Raw genomic sequence first — 19,913 nt, 5'->3', positions numbered from 1 at the left:
AGTCATTACTAGACCGGCATCACCTATCCGGCTCCATATGACGTTTCTTCCAAAAAGAGTCATTCAAGAGTTTATTTGGAGTGGAGTCTTCAGTAGCTTGATGAGTAGAGAGAGGACCACAGTGGGTGGGGCCTGTTAGTCCCCAGGTTACAGGTTCAATTATGGCTCAAAGGATCCATATAATCATTTGAGGCAGAGAAAGCGGCACGGTTGGTACGATGCTTCTCTTGCATGCATAAGGCTCTGGACCTGACTCCTATGTAGTGTACATACAGTGAAATACAATGCCAGTCACATAAATTCGAGGAGTGGAGCGAGTTTAAGGCCAGCCTCAGCTATATGAGATTGTGATGTCCATGGGCATGCATGTGGGCGCGCACGCGTGCGCGCGCGCGCGCGCGCACACACACACACACACACACACACACACACACACACACAGGCACGAACACCCCTTCCAGGTTTATTTAGCCTGATGTGTTCTCTGCATCTGTGCTTTGGAATGAATGGTAAACTGTGGAGCTGGGAGATATTGAGAAAACCCCAGAGAGTTTAATAAAGAAAATCCAGGGTGCCTTAGAGCCTTTTAGGAAAGGGACTTCGGCCAAATTTTCAGAGCACATAAGGATTTCTGGGAGAAGTTATGCTCAGAGATAACACTGGAAAGGGGAAGGTGGGGCATAGTAATACAAGGGAGCCTTTTGCAGAACACTAATAAATTGTGTTTAATTTTCACCAAACGACCCAAAATGCATGGAGACTGTCACAAGCGTTTTCCAGGGGAATCTCCTAGATAAAGAGGGTCTTGAGGACTTGCAGGAGAATGGCAGGCAAGCCTTGAATCGGGTTAGGAAAATACACTGGGGCTATTTATCTAGGGAGTTGGCTCTCCAGGCATATTTGCACATAGCTGGTGGATAGTATATTTGAGAGGTCAGGTTCAGCCTCAGTTTCCCCACTGTGGGCCTAGAGTTCTGTTGAACAGAGCGACTGCACTATGGTGTCTACAGAAAGGCTTTCTAGACCCACACTAGGGTAGCAATCAACTCAGTGCCATGTGTTTATCTGGACTCTGGCTTCTTAGACTATGGGTCGCCACCCTGTATGAAGCCACACGAGTGAATGTGGGAGGTGCAAAAAAGAAATCAGCACTACCACTTTTTCAGAACCCTCAAAGCCCAAATATTCACTCAGAATAATTGCCTGTTTCTGATGGCGCTTACCTGGGCTCTAAAAGTCATTTCCACTGACGTCTTGCTTCCGAGCACAGACGCATGTCCTGTATTACGTACGATGTAATGTCAACTTCACGGGACCCTCCCTGCACATGCTGGGGTTTTCGGTTGTCTTGATCTTATGCAAGCTGTGGGCCTGCACCACTGCACTGTCACTTCCAGCAGATATTGCTTGGGTGAGCAGTAGCCGAACGCTATTTCATATTGAACCCGGGTCCTCTGAAAGAGCTTCAGGAGCCCTTGACTCCTGAGCCAGCTCCCCAGCCACCTACATCGTACATTGTACGGTGTCCTGTGAGGGAGCTGCACAAGTCTTCAGTGAGCATCGAGGGGACCGGGGTGCCGGAGACTTGCTGTCCACACTGTGTTCTGGGATTGATTCTAGCTTCTGCACTTTTCCAGGGGACCAGAAAAGGAAGGCAACCTCTTTTCCTTAAGGAAACCCAGCCTGAAATCTTCCTTATCCTTCCTTATCGTTTAGCGAGCTTACCTTCCACAGGTCATACTAATGAGGTTTTACTGCTCTGAAAAAAAGGGGGACACTTATGAAGGATTGGAGAGAGTCCAGGAGGGACAGCTTGTGAATTCATTTAAATATATATACATTACTTTTGTCCTGGTAATGTAGCACTGGGAGACAAATCTATAGTTGCAGTTTAACTGTTGGACGGGATTAAAGTAAGCATTGACCAAGTGGATGCTCCTAAATGGCCCATCATTTGCCTATCACCGTACTTTAAGAGGAATGAACCAAAATGGCTTTGTTATGAATCATCTCAGTAAAACTTCCTTGGCCATAGGTCTCAACAAACATGCTCAAGGTGAACTGCCTTTCTCTAGGCTTTAGAGCAGACAAAGACTATAGCATCTGCTCCATCAGCCTCTGGCCCAGGGCTGTGGCATTTGGTCCATGGATGTTTTCCCTGGTCCATGAATGTGTTTTCTGGTTAAAGGCTATGTCCTCTGGCCTACATCTGAGGCCTCTCAGCCATGGCTGCTGCCTCTGGTCTAGGCTATCACCTGTATCATGAAGAATCTGGGAAGATGAATGTTCTGTTGAGGCATTAATGCCCGTTGTTTTGGTGCTCTAATTAAAGAAGCCGATTGGAGCCAGGCTTCTCACGTGAGTTTGGGGGTAGAAAGATATTTAGAAGGCAGGTGATCAGCCTTCCACTTCTTTCAATTTGGCCATAAATCAGTTGGGAATTATTTCCCCAATGTCACTTTCCTCCGGCTTAGAACTTGGGTAATGAGCATCCCCCGTCCCCGAGTGAAGCCGATTCTCCAAGATCTTGTTAGAAAGAGGATGAAGATTGATGAAGGGGCCGACGAACAAACCCACTCCATTTCTTCTTACCGTCTGCGTGCCTTGCCCTTCCCCATCCCAGACTTCAACCCCGATGAGCCTTAACTCTCCCACATGGCAGACAGCCTTGGGAGATGAGAAAGTGCTGGCGTGTCTTGACCTACTTTCCGGTGTCGGTAGGCTGCATGTAAGAGGATGCTACTGCACTGGGGAGCAGATGAGAGCATTCTGGAAGCAGGGTACATGGGTCTGATTGGCACCAATTATTCCAAGGACTTGTGGTGTCTACTGATTTTACATTAAAAAAAAAAGTACGGTAACAAGCAGTTCCAGGTGCTGCTACCACCCAAAATCCTTTCTCCCAATTTGACCATAAGTCAACGGGGAATCAAGCCATGAGTTCTGTGGGGATTGAGAACCCAGGGTGGACAGACAGACATAAGGCAGAAGCCCATTGACAGCCTTCCTTCCCCTAACCAGGACTGAGGCTTATGCCACTGTGTGGAAGACAGATGTGCCTGAGAAAAGTCAGGGATTTGACTTTTTTTTAAAAAAAAAAATTTATATGGTTTTAAAAAAAATGTTGCCTTAGAAGTACACTCGCAGCAAAGGGCTTGCTAAAATAGAATTTTTGCACACACTCCAATGAGGCAAACATGCTTAGCTTCATAGCAGAGCATGCCAGGATGCCTGCCGTACTTGTATTTTTATGTGTTCTCTTTTAGTTACATCAAACAGGGTCAGACGCTATAGCTCGGTCCCAGCCTGGCCAGGAATTGACTCGGTAGCCTCAAATTTAAAGTAATCCCCCTACCCCGTCTCCTAAGTGCTGGCCTTCTAGACGTGAGTCCCCATGTCAAGGATAGGCCCTTTAAGATACACGATTTTGGTTGTTGTAAGAATGTGGTAAGCCCTACCCATTGAAGCAAATTATTATTCCTGTAATCTATTTAAAATGGGGGTCACATAGTAAGACTGCTGTCTCCCAGTCCTATGGCTATTTGGAATAAAGGAGTTCCCATTGCATTAGAGCGCATCTTCATCTTCTGGAGACACAAGATGGATGAGACACAAATAGGGAGAAGGCTGTTTATAGATGTAGACATGTAGAAACTTGCTACAACTGTAATTCTATAGTCCAAGAAGCGCCACAGTCTTCCGTATGTGAGGTGAAGACCCAGTCCCAGTCTGAAGGCCCCACCTTTCACAGTGCTAGTGCCTGACTGCAGAAGGAGATGCCGCTGCAGTCCAGACAGTAACATCCCCTTCTCTGGCTTTGGGTGCAGGTAGGATTCATGGTACATGGGATGGTGCCTGCCAAGAGTTGGGATGGTCTTCATGACCCAGTCTACTTGTGTTAACATCTTTTAGGAATCCTCACATTATCACCCAGAAAGGCTTCATCTGCCTTCTGAGCTGAGTCCTTGACTCAGACTGATATGTGATATCACCCATCATTCCTCTCTTCTTTCCTTTCTACCGCTTTTCTTCCTAAAGCAACTTTTGAGTCATTATTACCAACCAAGCCACTGAACTCATCTTAGCTAGCTAGTATGTAGGAAGAGGAGGTAGGATGCTAAATGTAGATGGTTGATGTGAATGCCTACGCCATTAACGAGGCATGGCTTTGGATGTGTCTGTCTTTAAGACTTCTTGGGAAAAGGTAATTGGGAAGGGATGACCTCGCTATGAATGTGGTCTGCATCGCGTTCTTCTGATAGGAACCTGGATTGAATGAAGAAGGAAAAATGAGCAGGGCAATTCAGCATCTACCTTCCGCTTTCTTGAGCTGCTGAGATGTGAGCTCTCAGCTACCTCCTGTCCTTGTTGCCATGCCTTCTGAGCTGTGATAGATTGCACCCTCTGACCAGAGGCCAAATACCCCCTTTCCTTCCTTAAGTTGTTCTTCTCACCTATTTGGTCACATTCATGTGCAAAGTACCCAATGCAGAAGATTTGAAACTCACATTCATCCCTCCCCTCCAAAGACCTTACATTTAGGAGAAGGGATGGCTTGTCTGTTTCAGTTGCTAACAACCATCCACAATAGTAATTACTTTGCTGGCTGATTTCAATCATCAATCTGACACAGCTTAGGAACACCTGGAAAGAGAGTCTTAATGGGAAATCACAAAGGCTGTGGTTATAGCTTTGTGGGATTGTCTTGGTTGTTCACTGATGTAGAAAGACCTAGCTTATTGTGGGTGGCACCACTCCCTAGGCAGGGGTCCTAACTAGAGAACAGGAGAAGGCTGGATGAAAGCAAGAAGGCAGCTGGGCACATTGGTTTCTCTCTGCTCTTGACTGTGTATGCGATATGACTATGAGTTTCTGCCTTGACCTCCCCTCAACGATGACTATAACCTGGTGTTATAACAACAACAACAGCAGCAGCAGCAGCAGCAGCAGCAACAACAACAACAACAACAACAACGACAAAACCTTTCCTCCACATGTTGCTTTTGTTTAGAGTTTTAAATGAAACTAGAACACTTGGGAAGCTGATAAAATCTTTGCAGGGTCTTGGTGCCCAAAATGGTGTGCTATACACTGAAGTCAGCACGGCTAGCAGACGTGCCCACGGTAGGATGGCACAAAAGACAAGCTTGTAAAAGGAGCCTATCCTGTTAGTTCCCAAAGACAAATACTCCCTCCTTTTCTACCCTAAGCCCCTTGTGGGTGTACCTCCTTAGCATGACATAGGTCACATGTTCTGACCTACCTGCAAAGAACTCTGGGAAATCCATTCTAGGTCTAGTCTCTGCCCCGGGGAAGTTCAGTTAGAAGGTTTGAAACATCCATGGTAAAGATGTATTCCTACCACACACAACAGAATGAGAGTTCATCCAATAACCACAATAAATTATCTCAGTGCTACTGAGGCTATGGGGCACCTAGTGTTGGCACCGGTCTGCAGAGGAAGGGCAACTTTGAAGAGCACCATTGTACCATTGTGGAGCATGGTCATGCTGGCGTCTCAAAGACTTTCGTGTTTACATTAGTCAGGATAGGACAGGAAGGTAATGCAGAAGCGAAGAGCTTCCAAATCAGAGCGCTTTGGGCCATGGAGGTGACTCAGTTCTAAAGCTTGTGCCTTGTGAACCTGGGGACTGAGTTAGGGTTCCAGAACCCATAGGAGCAGCCAGACAGAATGACGCACACTTGTAATCGCCAAAGTGGTAATGTGGGAGGTGGGACAGGGGCATTTCTGGAGCTCCCTGGCTAGCCAGCCTCATTTATTCGGCAACAACCTAGGCCTACAGAAAAGATGAAGGCACCCGAGGAATGACATCTGAGAGTGTCTTCTGCCCTCCACATGCACACACCTACACATATAAGTGCATACAAGCAAACACGAAAAGTTTAGTGGCTTGATGCCGTCATACAAAACTCCTAAAGGTCTGATCTGTGGATGAACTTAGTAGAAAATCGAACAGTCTACTACAAAATGAAATTGCTTTTCAAGAGTTGTCAAAATATTGACAGCCAAGAGCAAATTTGAGCCTCCTGAGCTCAGGGATTCGGGTCACACGCCCTGCTGTGACCTCATGTCCAGGGTGTGCCCTGCTGTGACCTCATGTCTAGGGTGCCTTATGCCATTCCGTGACTCAGCGATTTGCATAGTTCCAGTCTGTGCCATTAGGATGTGCCCATGACCTTGCCCACGTCTGCCACAACTGGGCAGGAGGTGGATGCAGGCCCTAGGGACCCTTCTCCACTTCAACCCAAGAGTATTGCCTTCCTGCATACAGCTCACCGGGCAGAACTGGTCATATGGTCTGGTCACACAGTGTCCACCAACTCCCAGCTAGGCAGTGGAGTCTCCTATCCATCCAAGAAGGGCTGGATGAGATTTCATGGTGAGCCTACATCAGAGTCCAGACGAAGAAAATCGCATCTTCACTGCTGCCTGGAAGTGCTGTCCTCGTGTGAGTGTTGGTGAATTTAGTGTGGCTCAGAAAATTGACTGCGATGTTTGCTTCTCCGGCCAGTCAGCTTTGTCAATGGAACAATTCCAAAGTCAGAAATGCTTCATTAGTTTAATAGAAAGCTTTGGAGGAGCTTGACTAAAGTCATGTAGAGCAGGGGGAATGTCACCGGTAAGTGCATCTATGTCCTCAGATACATTTTAATTACAGTTATCTTACTGAGAGGAGATCTCAGGGCTGCAGGCGCTCAAGGGGCCTAATGCACGAGCATGCGGACCTGAGTTCAGAGCTCCAGAACCCTTGTTAATCTGGCTGAGATGGTGCGTCCTGTGACCACAGGGCCGGCATGTGTGTGTGTGAATGTGTGTATGTGTGTTTGCGTGTGTGAGTGTGAGTGTGTGAGTGTGTCTGGGTGTGATGGTGCGTCCTATAACCACAGCGCTGGCATGTATGTATGTGAATGTGTGTTTGTGTATGAGTGTGTGAGTGTGTGGGGGAGAGAGGCAGATTCCTGAAGCTCACTGGCCAGCGTGGCTAACAGAATCAATGGGCTTCAGATTTAGAGAGAAACCCCTGTCTCAAAATGTACAGGGAGAGACGGGTCAGTGAAAGGAACTCAATAGAGACCTTTGACCTCCACCTATATTTACAATATTTGGACACCACCCAGATACACAGACAGACAGACAGGCAGACATGCACACACACATACACACACACACACACACACACACACACACACACACTCACTCACGCATACATACAAACACAGACAGGCACACAGACACATAGATGCACACATATACTCACACACACTCCATACACAAACATATACAAACACAGACACATATTCACACACACACACACACACACACACACACACACTCACTCACGCATACATACAAACACAGACAGGCACACAGACACATAGATGCACGCATATACTCACACACACTCCATACACAAACATATACAAACACAGACACATATTCACACACACACACACACACAGACATACAGACACACACACACAGACATACAGACACACAGATGCATGCATGGACTCTCACACACACATACATTCACACACACACACACTATAAAACTAGAAAGGAGACATGAGGGGGAAGGTGTTGAGTTGGGGATGGGGTGATGAATGATTGGACAGGGAGGGCAAAGGTGTGGGGAATGGGGAGGGGTGATGAAGGACAAAAGAGAGTTGACAAAAACAAATTCTGTTTGAAGATGCCATGGTGAAACACATGGCTTTGCTGTGTGTGTGTGTGTGTGTGTCTGTCTGTCTGTCTGGTATGTAAGCATATTCAAGTGTGTATGCAATACATATGGAATCTTGAGTTGACATGGTACCTTTCTTGGTTGTTCCCCACTTTCTGTATGGAGTCAGGCCTTCTTAGTCAAACCTAGAGATGAATTCCAACATTGTTTTCCCCAGCCCTAACCTTGAGAGAGAGCTACAGGTTTTTAAACCATGCCATGTGACCCGGCTGTGCCACTCCTAGGCCTAAGCTAACGGGACCCCACAGCCGTCATGTGACCCAGCTGTGCCATGTGACCCAGCTGTGCCATTCCTGGTCACAGGCCAGGGGTCTGCACAGTAAAGCCTCAGGACACAGTCACCAGATGGACACACCCAGCAACCTGCTGCCAGGGTCCACAGCATCTCAATTGCCCTCTCTTATCCGTCCTGTCCCCACTGTGACCCCTGCCTTGTACCTTAATCTCCACCTTCTCTACCTTTCATTGTTATGTAGCATAAATGCCATAGTAACTAAGCCCACTTCTCCTGTGTAGCAAAAACATATTAACTAAGCCTGCTTCTCCTGGTACGGGTTCTGCTAAGAGTGGCTGCCACCCCGTCAGTCCGGCAGTTCTGCTGCTCTTCTTACAGAACCCTACAGAGCAGTGCTGACCAACCTGCTTGCTGCTATGTTGACAAATCTCTTACCTAGAGGAAAATTTGACTCAACAGCTTTCGGTCAAATGCACCCCTTGCTTCTTTCTCTCTTAATACATGCTGTGACCCTAAAGGTCTGCATCTGCCGTGGATAACACTTCCCACGGAGGAGGATTCTCCAGTTTGAGACTCGCCTTCCTGCTTACACAGCCATATTTTCATGCCCCTGCTCATTTACTCAAACAGCTTAGATGTTTATTTATAATTTCTTTCATCTTTTTCATGGGCACAGGATTGTGGCTGGGTTGGGGAGTTGGGGATGCAGAAACCTGATCCATGTTGATTTCCTCAATTGCTCTTCCCTGTACTGGATGAGCCAGGGCCTCTTAATTGAACCTAGAGCTCACTGATTGGCTAGACATCAGCTTGACCTGGAGGTCTCCCTGGTCTCTGCCTCCCCAGTGCTGGGATTACAGCAGCTACCATGCCTGCCTGGCTCTTATGTGGGTTCTGGGAATTGATCTTTGCATTCTGATTCCTCCCGGGGCGACTCATGCACCCTAAACCAGAGTTCCTGAGGCTCTAAGTGAGGAGCTTTGTGGGAAGAACAGTTCTCTAAAACCTGTGACCTGCCAACAACCGTCATCAAAGCTGACAATTCGGTGTATTGGTGGTAGATGTTCAAGAGGAAGGAAGCCACATCTTGACCTGGAGGTCCACTTCGGAAGGAGTGGCAGGAACTCCCCAGAAGGTTTATCAGCTCATCTGATGCTTAGCTGATATCTGAAGCCATCATTTTGTACATTTGCAGCAGTGCAGATGGGCTCCTGACAGGGAGCAGTGTGAAGAACGGTTCTAAGTTTACTGACGTTGGTTGTGGTCTGAATGGGGCAGCCCCTTTCAGTGAGGAGAGGTCCTTGAGGTGGCGAGAAGCCCTTGCCCTCAAGGTGGAGAGTCCCTGGTAGTGGGCAGCTGGGGCCGAATGGGTATAAGCCAGCTGCCTCACATCTTAGCAGAACATGAAGCATCTAGGACAGGAGGAGGAGATGGGCTGTAAACCTCAAATCCCTCCTCCCAGCGGTCCCACAACCTCCAGAAACAGTGTCACCATGGTGACTATGTATTCCGAAATATGATGAATCATCTGGAGGATACCTTACATCCAAACCAAACAAACGAAAGCTTGGTAGGGGAAGACACTGGGACATGATGGGGGAAAGACCTCGGAGGACCTAGTTGTGGACACAGAGAGGTACGTGTCATGTCATAATTCTTGTTGAGACATCTGGGTCAGCAGAAGCTGCAGAGCAAGGGCTTGCATTGGAAGCCACAGGCCGGGATGTAGAAACACCGCTCTGCAGAGAGGATTTTGTAGATTGTAGACGACATCTTCGGGGAGCTCGGATTTCCCATGAGTGACCCCTCTTCAGTCATGAGCAGCTTTCACAGGTTTGATGAGTGCAAGGCAGAGGAGGTAAAAGTTAACTTGGACCTTGAAGAAAATACAGGCTCGCGTGCTAGCTTAGCGGGAAGAGCAGGTCGTTCTATTCAAGAGGATTTGGACAAAGAAAGATAGAAAAGGTACAAATGTGGGGTGTTCTGGACACTTAGCAATGTATTAAAGACAATGCATTGAGAGTTAGCGTGAATTCTAAATAGCCCAGGCTGTCTTTATGCTACTCCCATCTTCCGTTTTCATATAAAGGTGTAATAAACCTCTTACCAAGGTGAGTTACAAACTTGAAGGCTTGACCTGACTCTTTTATTCCAAGCTATGAACCCTATTGGTCGAAGGACAGCCCTTTGGGTTAAGTTTTGAAGCATGTTAACCAAGTACCTCCTTGGTCTGGAAGTACCCCTTTAACATCCATGAGCATGGTTGACACGCAGATTCTGCGGCTGGCGAGATGACTCAGTGGGCAAAAAAGCACTTTCCATATGAGAGTGCTGGTCTGAGTTTGATTTCCCAGACCCCATGTCAGGCTGGGTATGGTTGGGCACATCTGTAAGTCCAGCACTCCTGGGAAGAGACAGGAGACAGACAGGAAATACCCTGAAAGCTTGTAGGCCAGCCAGTCTACCATGTGCTGGAGGCAGGAGGGCTCAGGGGAGGGAGATGTGCTAAGGCTGTGGATTTCCTAATCTCACACATGAACACACGCAGACACACAGACTCACAGGCAGACAGACTCACAGGCAGACAGACACATGCACACACACACATACATGAATGCACACACGCATGCACACGCACACACACACACATGCACATGTGCTCACACACGCATGCATGCTCACATACACACGTGCACACATGCGCGCACACACACACACACACACACACACACACACACACACACACACGCACACACAGTGTAGATTCTGATTCGCTTGGTCTGACAAGGATGGAGACGTGAGTTCTGTGTTTCCCATAAGCTAGAGCTGGCGCTGAGGCAATTCATCAGGGCCTGGACTTTAAGTAGAAAGAACTAAATATACTAAAGGGGAGGAGTTGGGTAATGAATGAGATTGAGTTTTATAGTCAGAAAGGCTTGAATATTTATGAGACCTAGGAGCTGCATGCCTGCGTAAGTCATTGGGGCTCTGTGGACCGCACTTATCGTGATTTTCAGAGGGAACAAGGGGATTGTATGGGTGGGATTGGAGGAGGGAAGGCAAGGGGGAAACTATATGTGTATATATATAATATATACATATATAAATATATTATATATCTATATTATATATGTATATATATGTACACATATATGTATACACAGATACACATACACATGCAAACACACACACATACACACATACATATACATCATATACATATACATCATACATCATACATATACATAAACATACACACACATGCACATACACATACATATACATACATGTACACACACGCATATATATATGCACACACACACATATATATACAGCATACATATGCATACATATACATATATACACAAATATATACATACACACATATATATATGTACACATAATACACATGCACACATATACATACACATACATATATACACATACACACATATATGTATATAAATATACACATATATACACACATACACAATACACATATACATACATATGTATATATGGCTCATGACACTGCCATCTCATGATCTCATGTGTATTCCTAACACGTGTGTTTCCCTTAGGCCCATTCCTCTTTCCCCTCCAGGGTCCAGCAGTCTAGACAATCAAAGATGAGTGGTCAAACTTACCACAGGTAATATGCTGATGGGGATAAGCTATGCAGGAACATACTCATGGATGTCCATGAAACTCGAGGACTGGAAATCCTGGTTTTTACATCTGCTGCCTTCACCATTAGTGCTATTACCATTCTGAAGTATTTTCTCGTGGTTGACAGTGAGATTAACAGGCATTAGAAACAGGAATATTAGTTGTGAGTCATCAGATCCATGGCCTACACATGACTAAGCACATTATAGGAGTTTATGGAAGCACGACACAGGAGTGTGCTGTGCTGTCCGTGATGAATACTTCCACAGGTGGAGGTCAAAGTCAGAGACCTGGAGAGAGAGCCATTCCAGGGAGAGGTGTGTCAGACAGTTCTGACTGAAACCCCTGCCCCAAGGAGATCCTTCCTAATACCCCTGTAGTACGACAGGTTTCAGCTCCATAGGAACTGCAGGACGCCCTCAGCATGCTTTGCTAAACGCACACCTTTGTGAGTTCACTGCAAGGTTGTTCACAACGTTGCCACCTATGAATTTCACCTAATTCTTAAGGCCATGGAACTCTCCTTGGCCAAAGCATGAAGCAACCCCTTGTCAGTAGCAAACGTGTCTGGTCCAAAATAAATGAGGAGGAACCCGGGGCTAATATTCATCCCTGCAGCTGGGGGGTGATGAGGATGGTGATTGGATCGCTTTTACAGAGGTAAAACATGGCCTATATAATAAGGAAGGTTCATGTTGGCCTCGCCGTGGGCGAGGTGGGATTCCCCATCCATCTCAGCAGGTGGATCTCAGCGCATCTTACCCGGGAGTCCTTGCAAGGATGGTGAGAGACTCAGGGCAGGGAGGTTGGATAATGGGATGGCCCGTTGATTCTACACCTCATCATCACACGTCGTCAGTCGCACCAATACCGAATGTGGAACTGCCGAGTAGCGGAAGTAGCAGACGGCACCCATTGAAGTGTCCCTACAGGCTTGCATTGGTAAATGTGTGCATCTTAAACCTGTGAGGTAAACAGTGAAAAGTGAAGCGAAAAGCAAGCAAACAAGCAAGAAGGGGAATGGCAGCACACATCCATAATCCCAGCACTTAAGAAGCTATGGCAGGAGGGTGGAAAGACTGAGGTCAGTCTGGGCTAAGTACTGTGACCCAAAGCTCAGGTTGTATGGTGTTGTGTGGTTGTGTTGTTGTTGTGGTTTTCTTGATGGTAGTTGCTCAGGGATACAGTCACACGGTCCTGAAGAATTAGTCTTTTCTCATTAGGAAAGGAAGAAGTAAGAAATAATGGCTCTTAGTATGTACTGCCCAATGTGAATGAGAACAGAAAGGACTTGCTATTATATAAGACCAATATGTTTGCCTCTGGGAGACACAGGGCGGACACTGAAGGGCCCAGTAGACTGGAGCTCATTTTCAAATGGAGAATGCGGATGTTGGATGGAAAAAATAACCCAAGCAATATCTGGGCTTGAAACCATTGCGGTAGGGGGAATGAATCTCGGCTCTTAGTAGGAACCCTCATCCAGCAGCACAGAGAGAAAGACGAGGAGGCAAAGGGGCGGGGACTCTGCCTGTCCCAGTGACGGAACTGGGCGAGTCATGATGAGTGACTTTTGACTTTGTCCTTTTGGAAGCTTAGAGGAACTGGGGAGATGCGGTCTTAGAAAATTTGGTTCAAAACTGCCTGAAAAATAGCAATTCTGGAATTGTTCCTACACATCACTCATTAGAAATTTTGACAGTTTTCTTCTACTAGGGAGACATTTATAACGAAAAGCCAAATAACGCTTCTGCTTTATGCGAACTACAAAAAACGCCCGTACTTACTCCTTAGTCTGCTGTAATGCATTTGATATTTGCGTGCTCACTGTTTGGCGTAGGAATCCCTGATTCAGATCCACCCACCGAGCAGCCAAGTCTCTAAAACAATGTATGGAGTGAAATATAAAATAGTTCAAGGTCCTGGGAGCTCTTTATTAAGCGGTGTTACCTGTAAGTGATCAGGGGCTAAGTTCAGAGATGGCATTAGACACAGCGCACTGCTCTCTCCTTCTGTGTGGCAAGGATGGCGTAATAGCTAGAGATACCGCCTCTTTAAGGCTTATGAGTACAATGAGCTGAACTCACACAGCAGGGGAGTGTCCTCCTGGGGAACTAAGAGAATTAATTCTTCTGAGCCAGTTTTAGGATGAGCTGATGACTACTAGAATGGGAAAGTGTATGTGTGTGTGTGTGTGTGTGTGTGTGTGTGTGTGTGTGTGTGTGTGTATGTAAGACAGGGAGAGAGACAGAAAAAGACAGAGATAGAGAGAGACAGAGAGATAGACAGACAGACACACAGAGGCAGAGGCAGAGACAGAGAAAGACAGAGACAGAAACACACAGAGAAACAGACAGACAGACAGACAGATATACACACACAGAGAGAGAGAGAGACAGAGACATACAGAGAAAGAGACAGAGACAGAGAGAGACAAAGACACACACAGAGACAGAGAGAGCAGAGACACACAGTCACACACACACAGAGAAAGTGAGCAGAGACACAGAGACAGAGAGACACAGAGACAGAGAGACAGAGACAGACAAACAGATGCATGTGCGCGCACGCACACACACACACACACACACACACAGAGAGAGAGAGAGAGAGAGAGAGACTCAATGCTCGATGGCAGGAAGAAATGAAGCACAGAACACACAGAACAGATATTCTTTTCTCCATGTTCATGTACTGAGTCATGGGTTTTCTGGATCACATGTTGTCTTTTAGTAACAGGTCAGTCACAAGAGTATTCTGACAAAGTACATCTTTAAACTTTGAGATCGTAGACCAGAAGAACAGTCATTTTTGCCAGTGTTCTTTTAATAGAAAACTGGTTTTTAATTCTAGTTATAAATAAATAATTTTTCGTTTTGTGGTTGTCTGTTTTGGTGAACTGATAGATAGCTATAGCAGTCTTTTCTATTGCTTTTCATAGGTGTGTGTGTGTGTGTGTGTGTGTGTGTGTGTGTGTGTGTGTGTACATATGTATGGAAGTGTCTTAGTCATTTTCTATTGCTGAGAAGAGGCGTCATGCCCAAGGCGTCTCTTAGGAAAGAACGCATCATCATGTCAAGAGGCAGAGTGGCATGCAGGAAGGCACGGGAGCAGTAGCTGGGGGGATACATCCTGATCTGCAGGTCAAGAGGGGGACACTGACTTGGGCTGTTAAACCTCTAAGCCCACCCCAGTGACATGCTTCCTCCAGCAAGGCCACACCTCCTAATCCTTCTAATCCTTTCAAACAGTGCCACTCCCCGGGGACTAAGCATTCAGATATATGACTCTGGGAGTGTGGGAGGGGTGGGGGTGGGGGGCATTCTTGTTCAAACACCACAGGAAGCCAGAGGCTAAGGGTGGATATCTTCATCAGTCACAAGCAACTCTTGTTTTTCTCCCCAGTGCAGGGTCCCTCAGCCATGCCTGACATTGCTGTGGGATTCACAATCAGATCCTCATGTTCTTTGTGCTGCAAGGTCTTCACCACTGGAGCCATTGTCCTGGCCCCCCTTTAACGTCTAGGGGCTACGTCCTATTTTTACTTATTTGGTCAGGGTCTCATGCCATCCAGGATGGCCTCTAGCTAAGGGTGACCTCGAACTTGGCATCCTCCTACCTCTACGTCCCGAGTGCTGAGATCATAGCATGCGTCATCACATCTGGAGGAAAAGTCAATGGCGTGAAAGCTTCCTCTCTCTCCGCACCAGCAGTACCTGGCACTTTCCACAAGAGCATCTCCTTATCTTATCCCTGCCATTTTCAGGATCAGCTTATGCCGATGGTATTTGACAAAAATCAATAATTATGTGAAATGGTGTGTTACATCCTTCACGTTTTTAAAAAAGAAAGAGATCATGAAAGCAGTCATTGACTGTTTGTATCTGATGGTAATGGAGGGTTGGGTTTGACCTGTTGCTGTACCCATAAATAGTTAATCCCATTATCGTGAAGAGGACGAGCCATTATCCTTATTTATAGAAGGGCGTTTTAACAGAGGGACCTGATGGGGCAGGAGAACACCTTTTCAGGTTTTTAAATGCAATTAGGAGAGTCCCACGTAAGGAATCTGGAATGGAGTTCGTCTTCTCTAAATATGAGCTAAACTCATTATCTCGTCTGTCATTATCTGCGTGGGGACATTTATGGGATCGATATATTCAGATGCATCATGAATTTCCTAACCTGTTCAGCAAAGCCATCCAAGACTCAATCATAGAGAAAAAATTGTCAGCTTTATATAAAAATCTTAGTGTCAAGGCTACACCTTGTTTGGTAGAGTGCTTGTGTGCATGAAGCCCTGGGCTCCATCCCCAGCACTGATCAACTGGATGTGATGGCGGATATCTGTAACCTCAGCACTCAGGAGGTCGAAGCAGGAGGATCAAGGTCACCCTTAGCTATACAGAGAATTTGAGGCCATTCTGGACTATGTGAGGTCCTGACCAAATAAGTAAAAATACCGTGTGTGTGTGTGTGTGTGTGTGTGTGTGTGTGTGTGTGTGTGTTTGTGTGTGTGTGTGTGTGCATATTTATATGTATGTATATGTGTATGTGTGTATGTATATATATGTTTATACATGCACATACTTTGGTTTTTGTCATAATTTCTCTTAGCACCAAGGTCTTGGTATTTTTACACTGTACCCCATTATTTTATCTCACTTTCATGCTATCTTACCATGGATAGTAAACAAACACCCTATGACTCCCTAATTGTCTAACCTTTCGAGAGAGGGTTAGAATAATTCCTGGTCCTTTACAGTATAGTTCACAGTCCTAATGACCACTTTCATGACACAAGCTTGTGTCTACTTCAAGACTCTAATGTTTTTAGAACTGGGGGAAAGGACACACCCACATGGGGTGATGTGCAGAAGTTTACTGTGGCTTCACTGGACACTCAAGTTTTCTGCTCAGATCCAACAAGAATTTCGTTTTCCAGTTTTTGAAAAGATAGTTAAAACCAGGACCCCAAAATAACTGTCCCACCCCGGCACAGGAGAGCACAAAGCATGCACGGGGGCGTCTCACGGGGTAGCCACCTTTGAAGCACCAGTTCTCAGTAACAAGGGGGAGGCTGGCTTTCGTAGCTGGGAGCTGCTGAAACAGTGGCCAAGAGGTAGATGGGTCAGTAGGTCAAGTGCCTGCTGCACAAGCAGACCCTGAGTTTGCTACTCAGCATCCATGGAAAATCCAGACGTGGCAGTGAGCATCTGTAATCTCAATACCAAAGTATTAGAGACGGGAGGATCCCTGGAAGGTTCTTGTCAGCCATTTTATACCCAATAAAGACTGACCCCCCACCCCAACATGTACAAGCCTGTATACACACACACACACACACACACACACACACACACACACACACACACCACCACCACCACCACCACCACCACCACCATCACCACCTCCACCACCACCACCAAACTCTCAGGCCCATCCCTCAGCCATCTTGTTTGCCATGACGTCACCACATGCGTTTCTCCTGTCCCAGTTACTGGGGACATCTGCCCCACAATCTAAACCCTAGCCTGTTCCATTGCTTCATTGTTCCCGATCCTGACCTCATGCAGAACAATTCTCAGCTGGTGTGCTAGTTTTTCAAGTCCTTATCAATACCCGAAGGTTTTGCCAAAACTAATGCAGAACCTCTGCACATGCCCATCTCAGCGGAGACAGCTTGAAATAAAGTTGGGAAGGAGTGCTGGGCTCTGTCTCCCTTCGCTTCATGTTTCAAAATATCCGCAGTTACTAGAGTCCCTTCAGTTCTACACATTTCGTGGTGGTGGATTCTGACCACCTCACAGCTGCTGGTGCTGGGCACTGACGGCTGAGAAAGCCACAGTCCCGTGTTCCCCACAAGCTCAGAACCATCTGGTTTAGGGCAGCAGGGCCGTATACAGATAGAGCCAATATGAACTGCCGATTTTCAGCTTGCCTGACTGCTTTGGCTGCCTGCAGCCGAATGTACGAATGTACGGGTTAAGGAAGAGATTTACAAAATTCCGATAATGCTCTCCCGTGACGGAGCTCAGAATCTAGACTATGAAAAGATGCAAGTGTAGAGAAACCGTGAGGTAAAATCCCAGGGATGCTGAGAACTGGAAAGTTAGTTCAGGTGTTGCGACAGTGTTCTCTAGGAAGGTTGCTGGAGGATTCAGAGGGAGAGCAGGACCGAGGAGGGGACCGGGTTTCAGGGGCTAGAAGACAGAATCAGGCAGGGAGGCAGGGAGACTGCAGTTAAGGAGGATGTGTACACGTTGAAGGCTAAATTAAAGCAGGAAAAGCAAAAACTCAAGTCTGGGGATGCAGCCTGTTCTGCATGAGGATCTAGATGGGTCCTCATGACTGTGTGGCAATTACATCACTGACTGAGCCATCTCCCCAGCCACTGCCCGTGTTATCTTGAATCTTATGAATGGACTGGCTCCACCGGGCTCTCTCAGCGCGGTCTGTAACTAAATGAAGACCTGCAGGGGCCACTTCCTGATCTCTCATTGCAAACCCCGGCTTCGCGCAGCTAAGAACCCAAGCCATTGCTTTTGACCAATCGTCCTGAAAATAATTTCTCTTCCTTGGACATCTGATGCATAGCTTCAGTCAGCTCCTGTGGTGATTGCCACATTCGCCACCCGCAACGCTCCCTCCCTACCCCCGACATATGTTACGGTTGGCAGTCTGTGAACAAGCTGTCTAGACAGGGCATTAAAAGTCCCATAATGCCATCTTCATTGGCACCAACTGTGCTCAAAGACATTCTGAACATTGGTGTCAATAAATCCACCAAGGCAGACCCAACTCTGGGATTTTTAGGCGGCTGTTGGGAAAATAAGCTCTAATACTCCCCCTAAGACTCCAGTGACAAACTGAAGCTTGATTCTACCTAAGTTCATCCTGGGTGACCAATGGCTTTAACAGATTTAGTTATAGAGCATGGGTCAGGAGGTTCTGGTGGGAGCGTGTGACCTTCAAGCAGCCACCAGAGAAGTCTACCTCAGCAGGGGTGAAGGCTCCCCCACGGCTAGGCAGATGGAGCCCCTTCTCTTTGTCTTCTCCAGCCCTTAAACTCTAGCCCCGCCCTAAGACCTAAGGTCACATGCTGTTGTAGGAGAGGAAGGCGTGGCTGGAGACTCACATGAGGGTCTAAGAAGGCCCCGCCCCTTACCCTCACCTCCTTCCTCAATAGTCAGAAAGCCCAGCTGCTAGGACATTTTGCAAACAGACATGGCAGGGCTTTCAAAGATGGCAGTTGCTCTATTGGGTGGACAGTGCCAGCCCCGCACAGGTAGAGCGTGTATCCCTTGGCGGTGAGATGCAAATGTCAGGCTTGAGGTGAATCGAGAACGCTACGGAAGCAAAGAGCTCTGAGAAGATCAGGGGCTGGAAAGGCTGCAACACGCATCAGGAGGAAGCATCGTCTTCGTTCCCAGCTCCCTCAGACCCGACACACAGTATATAGCCTGCATTCTGTACTCGGTTAAATATGCTCTGTGTGTTCCAAAAAGACCAATATTTATATATCACGCTCACCAAGTTAAATTTCCTACCCTACATTAAGCCCGCGTGATGAATGGCTTTATCTGGCCCATTACAGTCTGTTAAACCATAAATCCCCGGGCAGGAGAAGCACTAAGGAAGGAAAGGAATAAACTGAATGAGCAGAGCCACCGAGGGACAAACCCTTCCTGTTTAAGATGGTTATAGTCCGTCATATCCGCTAACAATAATATGTAAAACACCGTGAAGAGCCCATTCGCACTTACTTCCCTTCCACTTCAGTTTCCATCCTCGAGAACAAAAGGGAGTGTTGACATAGGAATATCTAACCCGATACTTTCTTACCTCTTCCGTTACCTGCACATAATACACTGTTCCGCCAGCCAACGTGCCCTTACATTCCTGCTGTTGGGTGAGTCAATGAATTAATGAGTAAATGTGCACCTACGTTTTAGCTAGAACGTCGACATCCTAAACATTTTTCAGCTTAAAAATTTCCTGAGCCCAGCAAGGAGGGCCAGCACGTAAAGATGCTCGCTCTGCAAGCTTGACGCCTTGAGTTTGATCCTAGAGCCCATGTTGGAAGGAGACTAGGGCTCCCCTAAAGTCGTCCTTTAATCTCTGCTTGTGACCTGTGACACACCCATACATGCATGCCACCAATTAAAAAAAGAACTAATAAAAAAATAAAATTTTGCCTCTTTTGTCTTGAGAGGCCCCCCCCACCTCATTTCCACAGAACG

The 19,913-nt window shown here is 46.8% G+C and overlaps 1 protein-coding gene across 3 annotated transcripts in view; it reads left to right on the top strand.

The window, feature by feature from the left end:
• Positions 1-19,913, top strand: part of LOC120093118 (uncharacterized) — a 167,380-nt gene that overhangs the window by 125,824 nt on the left and 21,643 nt on the right. The gene's annotated exons all lie outside the window — the stretch shown is intronic.

Source organism: Rattus norvegicus, chromosome 8 (assembly GCF_036323735.1).
Source record: "Rattus norvegicus strain BN/NHsdMcwi chromosome 8, GRCr8, whole genome shotgun sequence".
Classification (NCBI taxonomy): domain Eukaryota; kingdom Metazoa; phylum Chordata; class Mammalia; order Rodentia; family Muridae; genus Rattus; species Rattus norvegicus.
This window is presented reverse-complemented; position numbering and strand designations above follow the sequence as displayed.